The 15,300-nt window shown below is 37.4% G+C and overlaps 1 protein-coding gene across 1 annotated transcript in view; it reads left to right on the top strand.

Moving 5' to 3' along the window:
- The window catches only part of klhdc8b (kelch domain containing 8B), a 202,792-nt gene that overhangs the window by 325 nt on the left and 187,167 nt on the right, over positions 1 to 15,300 (top strand). The gene's annotated exons all lie outside the window — the stretch shown is intronic.

Here is a 15,300-nt window from a genome sequence, read left to right as displayed (position 1 = left end):
AGCATAATCTGTATTTCGATATTAAGATTTAAACGATTATAAATTAAATTATAATTTCTATAAAATATTCCACCGTGTGAAAAGCGTATCAAATAGATAGAAGCCTTACAGTCGTGTGTTAGGAACGCTGATGCTTTTAAAATTTTGGTTGCAACGAAATCTTTACGATTTAATCTTGATTTCAGGATGTTTTGATTGATGTAGAATGTTACTGTTTTTATATACAGGCATATTTTGAGTTCACGACTGGGTAAGGCGGTCTGATCTGTTCAGTGTGTCTTCAGTGTATTTTCAGGGGTTTTGGAGATGCTGTTCCGCATTAGGTCAGCACTGCACAACCAACAACTGCTATGATGCTGAACTGCTATAGCTCTCAATGATTTGTTTAGAAAATGGCCATTTCTATTTCTGAGAAGGTTGTTTAGTGAGAGGCATCTAACTTTATTATTCGCTTGATTAAACAAATCCAATATCAACAAGAGCTTTTATTGTCACAGTAGGCTACACAGCCTATACGGCAATAATCTCGCTTAATTTAATCACCTGTTGCATGGCTGTTCTCTTTCATGTAAAACGGCATTTTAAATTTGTGATTCATGTTTTATAAAGCCATTTAACAAGCTAAAAGTAATGAAATTCGCAGTTGTGGTCTTCATCTTTTTATGCTCATAGTTTATGTAACCTGTCTTCAGATGTCATTTCCACTGCCTTCACCCGAACAAAGATATTTTTGTCCATACACTGGAAGTCAATGGTATCCAAAATTGCCTGGTTATCCACATTCTTCAAAATATCTTCTTTTGAATTCCGCAGAAGAAAGAAAGTCATACAGGTTTGCAACGATATGAGCGTGAGTAAATGATAACAGTTTTTATTTTTATTTTATTTTGGTGAACTAACACTTTAAGTGACTTATCAATGAGAAAAATATAACAGGTGTCAACATTATTAGCAGTAATTTCAAAAGTCATAGATTTAATGAAGGTTTAGGGTCTGGAGATATGTCATTTGCTTTAAAGCCAACATGAATTGGTGTTCGGGATTCTACTTTATTTTTGTAATGTATTTCTGAGTGAAACAGAATTGTGAATGAGAAAAATAGGATGGTACTTGATTTCATCCATTGGAATTTAATTGTGCGATGGGTTCTTCATATCAGAATGGATGCAAAAACAGTGGCTAAATAGATTTTTGGCTATTGGTTAATACAATGAATGGGCTACATGATGTCCTTTCAGAGAGTTTTTACATTTTGATTAAAGATTACGAGAACAAACAAATTTTGTCTAATGGAATAACATGCACTGATAAATTGTTCACAATGCAACCAGTAACATGTATTAAAAAAGTAAATCCACATTAGTGTGAGATGAGAGAGAATGGACAATTGTCTTTGAGAATGGACCTGTTTGTGGGGGCTGTGCCTCATACTCACCTTGTAAACTACTGCTTTAAGCAAGTATTTGCCGCCTCAGGCGGGGTCTGCTACTGACTAATGCAGGGGTGTTCAATCCTGCTCCTGGAGGGCCACTGTCCAGTAGGGTTTAGCTCCAACCACAATTAAACACACCTGAACCAGCTAATCAAGGGCTGTGTCCAAAAACTGATAAATGCTGCCTTCGGAGGACACATGGTAGGAAGGCAGCATAGATGTATCCTTCACTGCCTTTGATATCCCACAATCCTGTGTTTTCCATTCTATGACAGGTAAGCTAGAAAAATAAAGATGGCGTCTGAAATTTGCGGTTGATGGTCAGTTTGTGTGTAAATACGTTTTTGACCAACGTTTTCCACTTTTGATGTCGTTTCTTGCGAGAAATTACTATTGTAGTAATTAGTTTTTTACTATTTTAGTAATTAAATAGCTTAGTTTTCACCAAAGCTCTCTCTATTTTGCTGTAGATCATTAAACCGTTACGCTGCCCCAGAAGTCTGTCCGAAATCAGTTTCGTGAGGAACCTTCATGTGTAAATGCTGTCTGCAAAGTCATTGCCTGATAGGGCACCGTGGCAACAAGTCAGCTGCCTAAGTTTTCGGACGCAGCCAGAGTAGGCATACTAGAAACAAAGCCACTTGAAGGCAAGCCTGCAACCTTAGCAGGAAAAAAGTGTAGGTTAATGCCTGCTAACACTGCAGAGAAGGTGACAAGAAATGTTTTTATGGATGTCAATGGAGAAGGGGCCTCACTATACTGAATAAACCGCTTTTGTGAGGAAATAGCTTATCAATGAATAGCTTATTAATTAATCGACAGCCCATCGGCTAATCTTTAACATGTTTGCTCTCAAACATTCCTTTTGGATTGATGTATTTCTAGAGTTTACACCCCCCCAAAAAATGCCGTTTAAGGGTGTTTACACAACAACGATGTGCTAAAAACAGATGACAATGTTGTCAAAAATATTCCATAAAAATGCTGTATTATGCATGCCAGGCCAGCAGTTGGCAAAATTCCTTTATATCCCACAAAAACGCAATACGCAGGCATGAACATATAAGCATGTGCATGATGTTACCGTTTTCAAAAATTCATGTTTTTATTGTTTACATGGAGATAGTCAAGGCAAACCTTGCACTTTGAAACCATTTTCAAAACCTTGTGGGGTTTTTTTCAGGCCCCCAAACACTGTTGTCGTGCAGATGAACGGCCAAAACGCACAAAAAGTTTTCAGCTTTTAGTTGAAAATGGTGTTGTGTTAGCATACCCTTATAAGGGAAGTCACTGACAATTCCGCGACAGGTATGATTCAGTTTATGGCACTTCTCATTCATTTCTATATATCCACAAACAGTGACTGACTATCGCACAACTTTGAACAAAATTTAATGACGTCAAGGCTGTAATGTGATTGGTTACCAAAGCACACATTACCCAAGTTAGCCGTTACGCATTCTCCTATGGTGAAGCCATTTTCCTCTTATGACCCTCTTATCTCCCAATAATAAGACCATCTCTGCTAGAAACATCCAGGCAGGTGTGTTGAGGCAAGTTGGAGCAAAACTCTGCAGGACAGTGGCCCTCCAAGACAGAGTTTGGATATCCCTGGACTAGAGGAACAGTTAAAACTTAATGTAACAAACTTTAAAGCGTTACAAATTACCTAAATGCAAATATGTTAAGATACTATGTTTTTTAAGTGTACCTAAAAATGTATTTTAATTTCTAAATGTCAAACGTTTTAGTTTGACAACTTAGTTCTATTTGATTGTTAAGGTGATGTTTTAAATGCATTGCTGCATCACACTAAACTCTTCTGCTTAATGATTTAGTCTCGTACTTATCCCTGGAGGCGGTAATTACTGCCTTGCATGTGGACGTGATAACCTTCGCCTGCTCGGCGATCATTTGCATAATCATTAGAAAAATTAACGTTCACTTTTCCCCATTTGCACCACAGGCTGATATGCAAGTGGCTGCTCTGTCATCTGGTAATTAATGAGAAGTGTAATGAGTTGTGTGTGCCCCCAATAAACGCCGTCTTTTATGGCTCTCTGTAGTTTTTGGATTTAAGGATGTGCCTCTTCGCCCCATTCAATGTGACTTGACACCAATTCTACTTAATAACACAAAGTCCCCAGAAACAGAACTGGTAAACCCTTTAACTCAGGCACCATGAAGAGAGACACTTAAGGGCTGATACACAGAAAGCAGAAAGTCATATCTAGAAACTGCAGACTGTGCAAGAATCGTTTAAAAAAAAGAATGAAAGCAAACATGAACCCTAGTGAAAAAAAGTTTACTTAATTGTATTTGAAATATATTCCTTTTTTCAATAGTACATTGCAAATAAACGAACAAAAATTTTACTATCTTTAAATATAATAAAAGTATATTAGCATCATGCTTAAACCTATTTTCCCAATACAACTTTTAACACACTTTAAAATAATTGTACTTTAGTATAATTTCTAAAAATATATTTAAAGCTGCTGTAGGTAACTTTTGTAAAAAAATATTTTTTATATATTTGTTAAAACTGTCATTATGTCCTGACAGTAGAATATGAGACAGATAATCTGTGAAAAAATCAAGCTCCTCTGGCTCCTCCCAGTGGTCCTATTGCCATTTGCAGAAATACACCGCTCCCGGTCAGAAACAACCAATCAGAGCCAGGAGGAATGTCTTAGCAGTGTCAATCACGCTCGTGTACGCGCTGATCACACCCCTCTCTTGCACAGCGCAAGCGCGTACTGTCGTTCAAACTCAAGATTGCCGGTGTGCTGCAGCTGTGCTAATGGCGTAGAAACAACCTAAACTGCCAATTTCTTGAGTGGCACCTGCTCATAAAACAAAGAGGTAAAAGGAAAAACACTTATGCAGTAAACAAGCGAAAAAGAAAGAATTAGACAGAGCCCATTGACTCTGTATCAAAACTCTAGCAGCATAACATGTAGTAGATAAAATGTCACGCACTGTGCTAAGCAACAATTGAAACCTGCTAATTCACTGGCTTGCATTGTTGCTGAAATAATGTACTAGCAAACCTTATCTAGCATTACATATCGCTAGAATAATTACTTACATACTGTAACGTCAGTTACCGTTATATTAACGTTATCTTACTAGCTATTTATAACTTATAGAAAGAGTGCAATGTTATAAAGTTACCTGTATTGCAAAATACATAATGATTTGAGGACCAAGTTTGTAGTCAAAGTATGGGCAGGCCATAGTCAGTGTAAAGCATATTGTTGATGTTTCGTCCCTATTAGTGAATGTGCCATAACTGTTTATAATCCGCCGTCATCGGTGGTCCTGCTTACTAGCCTGCGCGTTCATGGCAGGCTCCGCTGTGGGGGAGGAGTCACCGTGATTTTGCCAAGTAAGACATGTTCCTGGACCAACATATTTTGTTGATCCTGGAATAACATTCCTGTCCAAAAATTTTGTCCTTACCTTATCCATACCCCTAAACCTAACCCTACCCATAACTTTTCCCTAAAATCAGAGGGAAATGATAGTTGAATAACACTGATGTAGAAGCACCTTACCCTGGTTCTAAGCCTAAAATTGACATAAACTGTTAACTTGTCCCTCAAATCTGATTGGTTGATCTGAAAGTTGTTCCAGGATTAACAAAGATGTTGATCCAGGAACATGTGGTACTTGGTGAAATCACTTTCACCGTGGGGGAGGAGCTGTGGAGGGAGGGCTGTAGCGCAGCAGAGAGCAAGGGGGTTGGACCTGTAAGTTGTGCTTGTTCAAATTTTCAGTTTTATTTTTTAAAAGTGTATTTATTTGCACTTTATTAAAAATATATTTTAGGTATTTATTTTAACTGTGTGCTGGAAATGATCATTTTTAGCAATGCACTAAAAGTATACTACTTTCAAAATACATTATAGTATACAATAGTATTTTGTACAAAGTATAACTAAGTTTTATTTGTCTAATAATGTACATTTGTTATTGATGATGTACATTTGTAGTACATTTGGTATTAATGAGCCTCTACTTTTTGCTCAAACATATCACACCATGATAGCCTTGTGGGCAAGTGCACCGACATGAGCTTCCGGAGACTCGAGTTCGAGTCCCGGATCATGGACCTTTCCTAATCCAGTCTCTTCTCTCTTTCTCTCTCCCACCTCACTTCTTGTCTAGCTACTGTCCAATTCTAATAAAAGGCGAAAAAATTTAAATAAAAAAAATATATAAATACACTTATGGTATATTCCTTGTATATTTCGAACACACTCATAATGGATTTGTAATGCACTTGTAACACAAATAAAGTACACTTTAATATCACTAATCAATCATATACTTAAAGTATACTAAGCATACTTGAAGTCGTTCCAATTTAGTACACAAAAGTACACTAAATGTACTTAAAGTTATGCTTTACTACAATTTAATTACAACTAAAATATACTTAGTACAAAATTAGTTGTTTTAAAATAGCACACTTCAAGTTAACTACTCATTAACACACTTGAAGTATACTGATAATTAGTCTGGCTGCAAGTATACTTAGCATACTTTTTTTTCACCAGGGCAGTCATTTCATTGAGCAGGTTGGGTGAAGGGGGGCTTTGTCCTTCACAGTCTCCATTATTTCAGCTCCTCAATGTGCTGTCAAACATCTACGGTTACGCCCCAATCAGAGATATTATAGCAGTGTATAAAGGCAAAATCCACTTGTCTGAATCAAAGTGCAAATGTAAAAAGAGAAAATTATTGTCCATGGATTTAAATTATATTCACCTTGGTCTTTCCCTCTATTTGCTTAAAGGTTAGATCTCCTCAAATACATAACCCAGAGGGAACTATAGATGCCTAACAATGGCCTGTAGGGATTCCATTCTAATTTGACATGTAAGAAAGGGCCTGACTTCCCGTGGAGTGCTCTTCCAGCAGAGAAATGATACGGTCACGTGATGGATGGCCTCTCAATACACTCACTTAGCCAGTGACCACTGGTTCCCCTTCACAGCCCCTAGACCCTACTGAGTTTACAACATTAATTATAGACTTGTTAATAGCTATCTAGAGAACATGCTCACATTAATATGCTTTGAATTTCACACCACCCACTCGCACACCAACACACCTGCACACACAGACTGTTTGGCGAAAGGTTGGTTTTCTGGAAACAGTGACTTTCAAATGCATGCAGATAGAAGAAAGGGCAATAGTATCTACTCTAAAATAGCATATACAGTACATTTGTTTGAACAAGATCTACTAATGGTAGGCAGTCATGGCCTAATGGTAACAGAGTTGGACTGGCGACCCAAAGGTTGCTGGTTCGATTCCAGTACCGGCAGGAATATGACTGAGGTGTCCTTGAGCAAGGCACCTAACCCCCAATCGCTCCATGGGCGCCACTCAAGGCTGCCTGCTGTTCCGGGTGTGTGTATCCATGTTTGCAGTGTGTGTGTGTTTTCACTACTCACTACTCACGCTCCTAAGGTGTGTGCACTTACTTGGATGGGTTAAATGCAGAGGTCAAATTCCAAGTATGGGTTACCATACTTGGCCATCACGTGTCACTTTCATATAATATAACAATGCGTTTCAGTTCATGCAGACCAATATTTTGTTGTTGGCAACTTCATATTTGTTGGTGAATAGTTAACTGCAAAGATGAGATGTGCAGTACAGCTGTACTTCTGCTGTAAAACTGTTCAGTTTTAGGCGATATAGTAACCATAGGTGGTAGGTGCCATTTCTTGTATGGTGTCAATTAAATCGATTTATGCGTTTACAAAATGACTCAAAATGAGACCATCAACCGCAAACCTTAAAAGTCACTATGAAATTAAAATGGACAATTCTTATTATTATATCGTCATTTTTTGTTCCATTTATGTGCCCTCGTAATCTTTAACCAAAATAACTTTCACTCCCACTTGCAACAATGGAGTGCTGCAAGGATGAAGTCAAAACTCGGAAAACTAATTCGCCACTGGTTCCCTTGAGATTTAATTTTTTAATTTTTATTTTTTTATTTATGAGTAAAATAAAGCCTTTGGTAAACATAACTCAACGATACTTTGATGTTTTGTTAAAAATTACACACAATCACACCCCAGACTGTCTTGTCAAGTTACTTAGAAACAAACATTTTAAAAAATAAACATAACTGCTTAAAAATTAGTGTTTTCGGTATGGATGCGTGTAATTTGCTGTCAGGGTTCTGTCACTTCTCTCTGGTTTATATCTTGGTTTGGTGACAGAGCTCTGACACTCCCGGTTAACTTGAAGTGTGCTATTTTGAAATTACTAATTTTGTACTAAGTATATTTTAGTTGTAATTAAATTGTAGTAAAGCATAACTTTAAGTGTATTTAGTGTACTTTTTGTACTAAATTGGCCCAACTTCAAGTATACTTAGTATACTTTAAGTTTATGCCTGTGTAGGGACTAATTACATGGTTATTAGTGATATTAAAGTGTACATTACAAATTCATTACGAGTGTCTTCGAAACATACAAGCAATATAACATAAGTGTATTTATATATATATATATATATATATATATATATATATATATAATAATTTTTTTTGCATTTTATTAGGATAGGACAGTAGTTAGACAGGAAGTGAGGTGGGAGATGGAGAGCGGGGATGGGATCGGGAAAGGTCCACAAGCCGGGACTTGAACTCGGATCTCACGAAGCACATCGGCACGCCTGCCCACGAGGCTATCAAATAATAACAATAACAATGTCAATAACAAATTGACATTAATAGACAAATAATACTTAGCTATACTTTGTACAATATACTATTGTATAATTTCGTGTATTTTGAAAATATACTTTCAATGCATTGTTACAATGATAATTTCCAGCAAACAGTTAAATTATGCCTAAAATATATTTTTAATAAAGTGCGAATAAATACACTTTTAAAAAATAAACTGAATTTTCACTTCAAGTATATTTTTCTAAAATATATTTTTAGAAAATATACTAAAGTACAATTATTTTAAAGTGTGTTAGAATTTGTATTGTAAAAATAGGTAAAAGCTCGATGCTAATATGCTTTTAATATATATAAAGATAGTACAATTTCTGTTAGTATTTTTGCAATGTACTAATAAATAGGGGACTATTTTTCAAATACAATAAAGTATTCTTCTTTTTTTATTAGGGGCGAGCGCTTTTTACAAGTTAGAATCTCGTAATTGAGCTAACCAAGACGTTGCGTGAACACTTTCTAATGATGCATTTCCAGTTATCAACAATGCAAATCTAGTAAAGATTTTCAGATTTTTATTTGTACAAAATGTTTGTATACATTGTATACATTTTATAATATACACATTATTTTTCTTCTACTTTTCTTTTAAGACGTAAATGTCACGGAATGGGTAGATGAAAGGTGGACTGGAAAGGACTCAAGTGCATAAACAAATGGGTATATTTATTAAGTAAACAACTAAGCACAATCTACAAACAAAACTCCCTCGTGGGGGAAACGAGACAGAAATCAGGCAGGATCAGGAAACATAAGGAACATGGACAACGTGTCTTTGGGTCTTTCCCAAACCACTTCAGCGGAAATCCTGCCCTGCAGCCGATTTCAGTGGTTTGTGTTACAGTTACAGTTAGGTTTAGGGATCAGTGTTTGGTGTAGGCAGAGGTGGGCACAAATACATCAAAAACTATTTTGTTACAAAATACAAATACTGGCTCATGAAATGTAACAAAATAAAATCCAAAATACTGATGTGATAAATGTAAAATACAAGTAATTAGTATTTTGAAAATACAAAAATACTCCCACAATAATCTTAAGTCTTTTTTTATTACTGAAAGGTCAATAACACAAATATGAGAAATGTGTAAATTCAAAATGGCGAAGTAGCAAAATAAAAAAGTATGGGCATTTCACTAAATCTCTACAGGGCCTAAAATGGCATGTATAGCTAAGTTCACATCAATGGTGTGGTAGGCTGCCCTTAATAGCAAAACGTGTTTGATGTAGGCTACGTAGCCATACTATCACCGTTACTCTACTCGTGCCTTAAAGGACAAGTTCGGTTTTACACTTAAAACCCTGTTTTAAGATCGTTTCTGATGAAATAGAACGGTTAAGATTGAAATTTGGACAAATGATGCTGTCCCGAGAATTTTTGGTTTCTGTGTTAGCACCCCCCACCTCCACAATGGTTTCATAGTGGCACTGGAAGAATCATTCATAAAACGTATTAAAATTTAGTCTACAAAGACATGAAACTCACCGAGTGGTCTGGGGTGTTCACTGATATGCTCACACAAAAATCGCTGCAAAAGATGTTTTCCAACAGGTGTTTTACCATTCGTTGTAAAACTGTGGACCTATTTTTCCAACGCCTCACAACCAGACATTCTTCCGTTGAGAGCTTGAATAATAGACACTCCAGACCAGTTTGTGGCGATAATGCACCTTTGCCAATGTTTGGATAGCGTAGCCTACGATACCGCAACTGGAAAACTACAGAAAGAATACAAACAACCCCATTTCCGTTTCCGTCAGCGGAGTAATAACGTACCTCACAGAACATCCAATACAAGTCAATGGAGTTGGACAAAACTACGATAAAACCTGTTGGAAAGCATCTTTTGCAGCGATTTTTGTGTAAAAATAACAGACAGAATTTTCATCACAAAATCAAAATTCCATTTTTATCATAATATATATGATTAATCATATTAATCATAATATGTGTGGGTTTGTTTTACACACAAGACTCTAACTGCCCTGACCGCGTATTTTCCATAGTAGAATCCCGCTGTGTGCGCAATTACTGAAAAACAATAGGATTGATGATTATTTTATACAAAATCAATATTTCTCATATGTAATACTTTTAAAAACGTGTAAAAACTGCAGATGGATGTTATATTGTGAACGCTTAATTAGCATGGAGATTTCAGTGGAGTTACGACAGACGCGCTGTTTCATAATAGGTAGGGCCTATGATGTCCTTTTATGAATGACAACACAGTGCATTGATCTCATAAGGCACAATCATTTTCTCTATAATGTCGTTCAGTGTGCAATATGTGTGTGTGTAGACTATAAATTTGTCACAAAACACTTAACCTTAATGCTGTTTTAAAGAGTTAAAAACTCATTCACTTCTTGGTGGGAGCCCGGTCTTCAGGGTGTCACTTGAATTTCGTGCATCTAACCTGGACATTGCCATTGCCAACATCAGAGAAGTACACCACATCAGACCGAAAATATGGCAAAATCATTTACTATTGTGATTTTTCTTAAGTATTTAAGTATTTGAAATACTCTAAATACACTCCCTCAAAATATTTTGTTACAAACTACATTTTATTTTTTCCACACCTGCAAAATTCAAATTACAAAACACACTAAAGTAATTAAATACGTATTTAAAATACATTTAATTGAAATACTGCCTATGTCTGGGTGTAGGCAATCAGTACAGTGATTGACATGACCAATGAAAACTTTAGAATCGGCTGCAGGGCGGGATTTCCACTGAAATGGTTTGGGGAAACAAAATCACGCATAGGGAAGTGAACAAAAGAGGGAAACGAGGCAGGCAGGTGCATGGGGCAAATTAATCAATAATGAGATAAGATGGGCGGGGCTAGACAATTGACAGGAGATCACATGGCACAAGGAAATACATGACAAGCCATGTGCTCACAACAGACCAGACTAAACACAAACACATGACAAACTAATCATTTACACACTAAGTATACTGATAATTAGTCTGCCTGCAATTATACTTAGCATACTTTTTTTTCACCAGGGACGTCCTTGTAGAGCGCGTATTTACAACTTGTAAATTAAGCTGGGAATTTTCAAAGAGCTCCTACTTGAACCATGTGACCGCTGTACCACCTGACCCAGTAGAACGTCACGTATTGTCGTCTTGAAATTACAGGACGACAGAAAAATATTTGCTAAAACAGCAGCCACTAATTCTCTCTGTCAGTAAAGTTAACCAAACAACAGGGAACAGAGAAAATTACTAACTGCTCTTGACTAAAGAACGCTTGTAGCTTTAATAATAAATCATTTATAATTTATGACTGTTTTATAACCTTATTCAAGGTCTGTATATTTCATACCTGTTAGACAGGAAAGGTGCAGGTAAATATGACATTTATTATTGGTTTAAGTGAGGATTGTTTTAAGCTCACTTAAATTAAAAGTTGTTATATTTTTTTAAGTCTAATAAATGTTTAAAATTTGAGGAAAAATAATTTCCATCGAGACATCAGTAGCTATATTAATATCAGTGATACTGGCCTTCATTCATAAAATGATGCCATTAAGATACAATCCATAAGATAAAGTCGTAATACTTGAAAATAAATGGTGCCATTGCAGATAAGTCCGTCTGTGAAGTTTCTATGGTCCCATTAATTAACGTTAATTAATTCATTTTCTAACAATGCACAATACATTTGTTACATTAGGCTGTTTATTAATGCTAGTAAAAATACAACTGGTCAGTCCATTATTAGTTCATGTAAGCTGAGATTTGTTAAATAATAGTTAACTAATGTTAAAATGGAATCTCATTGTAAAATGTTACCTTTATTTTATTTAGGCACTGAACTGTTGTACAGAAAGCAGGCTTTATTTGTGTCTCAAGTGGTCCTGATCGTTTCACTGGACTGTAGATTATTACAGTGGTAATCCTTTTCTCCTTGCTTGCCTTTCTCATGAAAAATGTTTCTCTTAACTTTGGCAATTTTTAAGAGCTAAATTGTACACGCTCTCCTCTGTTTCTGTCTCTAGTTTTTTAGCTTCTAAATCGTTCACTCAAACATTAGCATTGGTTGAAGAAGCAACTAATCTAGTTTATACTTAAATCTGGCATTGTGTACAGCACATATTGTTGGCTCTCTTGATAAATTGTTTGTGATGTTTCTCATTTGTAAGTCTCTTTGCATAAAAGCATCTGCTAAATTAATAAATGTAATCAGTCAGGAGTTGGCATATAATTTTTTTTAAATGAAAAGATAAGACATGTTAAGAGATCCTATTAGATTCCCCTTGTAGTTCTGTCTGAGGAGCTGTGTTTGTATTTTCCACCATCTAACACCACTGTGGTTTCAGTATTTGAAGTACAAAAAGAACAGCAATGCTAACTTTAGCTTTAGCTTAGCTTTACACTTGAAAGAGTTGCTTTCAACCAAGTATCATCTTTCCTGTCTCTGAATAAGCAGCTGGATGTTAACCAATCTGGCTTCAAGAAAGGGCATTCGACCGAGACCGCTTTACTTTCAGTCACAGAAGCCCTGCGGATCGCCAAAGCTGCTTCCAAATCATCAGTTCTCATTCTCCTAGACCTGTCTGCTGCCTTCGACACTGTGAATCATCAGATCCTTCTGTCCACCCTCTCATCACTGGGCATCACTGGATCTTCCCTCCACTGGTTTGAGTCCTATCTCACAGGTAGGTCATTCAGGGTCGCATGGAGAGGCGAGGTATCCAAAGTACATCGACTGACCACAGGGGTTCCCCAGGGGTCAGTCCTTGGACCCCTCCTCTTCTCCATTTACACCACATCACTGGGACCCATCATACAGGCACATGGTTTCTCTTACCATTGCTATGCTGATGACACCCAGCTCTACCTCTCATTTCAACCAGACGATCCCACAGTAGCTGCACGTATCTCTAGCTGTCTGGCGGACATCTCGGCATGGATGAAGGAACATCACCTGCAGCTCAATCTGGCAAAGACTGAGCTTCTTGTTCTCCCTGCCAATCCGTCTCTACAGCACGACTTCACTATCCAGTTAGACTCATCCTCAATCACTCCATCAAGGTCAGTCAGAAATCTTGGAGTAATCTTTGATGACCAGCTAACCTTCACAGACCACATTTCAAAGACAGCTCGATCATGCAGGTTTGCAATGCACAACATCAGGAAGATCAGGCCTTTCCTAACTGAGCATGCAACACAGCTTCTTGTACAGGCCCTGGTTATTTCTAGGCTTGATTACTGCAATGCTCTTCTAGCTGGTCTTCCATCATGTGCAACTAAACCCTTACAATTGATCCAGAATGCTGCTGCTCGTCTTGTATTCAACGAGCCCAAAAGGGCTCACGTCACTCCGCTGTTCATCTCCCTGCATTGGCTACCACTCGCTGCTCGAATCAAGTTCAAGGCGCTGACACTTGCTTACAGATTGTCCACCGGCTCAGCTCCCTCCTACTTTCACCCGCTCCTACGGGTCTACATCCCTACCAGAAGCCTACGATCGGCCAAGGAGCGACGGCTCGTGGTGCCTTCACAGCGAGGCACAAAATCACTGTCCAGAACATTCTCATTCACGGTTCCATGCTGGTGGAATGACCTACCCACCCTCGTCCGTAATGCAGAATCCCTGACAGCATTCAAAAGACAACTGAAAACTCATCTCTTCCGTGAGCACTTAACATAAAAAAAATAAAATAAAAAAAACAAAAAAAAACCTTTCTCTTGAAATCTTCGCTTGTCTGGTTTTATGCTACTCCGAGCAATGTTTGAACTTTGTATTCTGAGCACTTCTTGCGTTGTTTTTGCCTCTCCACGATGACTTGCTTGGTTTAATCCTCAAATGTAAGTCGCTTTGGATAAAAGCGTCTGCTAAATGACTAAATGTAAATGTAAACTTTAGCTAGAGAACTAATGCATGGACCTTGAAAAAATGGCTCCTTTACAATTCCTGAAATGATTTTGAATTGAATTTACTACACTCCACAAGATGCTGAAATGGAATGACATGAAGAACTCACTGAATTCAAAAAGCATATGACTTCATTAGTCCAGTGGTTTTCAAACCTGTCCTGGAGTACCCCCAGTACTATAGATGAGGGAGACATAAGCTGTAGTCAAAATCGCCCCCTATACCCTAATTCACTATTCCCTATGTTACTCCACTAATGTAGGCCACTTGAAAAAGTGAATGAAAACGAGTTTGTGCTTGCTGTTTAATCATCATTTGAAACTTAGCAAACTGGCAGCTGCAGTAGTAATACAAAGATGTATCTTGAACTCTGTCATGGAAACTAGCATGTATAAATCTTAATTACATAATTTAATAATCAATTTATAAAGAATTTATACCTGTATGATAGCCAGCAATCTGCAACTGACGCTCAGAATAAGAGCTATAGAAGGCAGTCCAAAATCACCAAGATGGAAAAACAAACGGGTGTATGTGTATACATGATGTTGTTTCCTGCCTTTGGTGGTAGTAGAGACGTTGAGCGGCGAGGCAGTAAATCGTTTGATTATTTGATTCACCAAGGGAACCCTGGAACATATTTGCTGCGGTGTTCACACACACACACACACACACACGCACACACACGCGCGCACACACACACACACACAGACACAGACACGCATGCACGCACACACACACACACACACACAGCGGTGGAAATGGATGATGTTTCTGGCGAGACACGGAAATTCATTCGGTGCGGGACTCTCACACAGTGCATTAGGGTTATTTTTTAGCCGTTGAGAGAGCATCAGTTGTACTATAGACATAGATTCCTCATTTGCGCCCTTTCCAATGGGCCACTATACGTAAGCCGTCCGCCATATTGGAATGGCCAATGCCGGTCCGTGACTGTCTGCAATTTTGAATATGTATATGACAGATTTAGAAGATGATTTTGCTAAACTTACACAATACAACAAGACGAAGGCATCAGCTAACACAACATTAAAAAGTTACCATAGTAAAAGTAAAAACATTAAAAGTAAACATGTAATATTGAGTTAATACATACAAAAACACAACCCAACACATTCTCAACTGTAAAATGTTATCCCATTTCTTCTGGAATTTAAATCTCGGCAGT

Source organism: Siphateles boraxobius, unplaced genomic scaffold (assembly GCF_051911475.1).
Source record: "Siphateles boraxobius isolate OS27281-9 unplaced genomic scaffold, OSU_SipBor_1 68, whole genome shotgun sequence".
Taxonomy (NCBI): domain Eukaryota; kingdom Metazoa; phylum Chordata; class Actinopteri; order Cypriniformes; family Leuciscidae; genus Siphateles; species Siphateles boraxobius.
The sequence above is the reverse complement of the archived record's forward strand: the minus strand, read 5'-3'. Positions and strand labels throughout refer to the sequence as shown.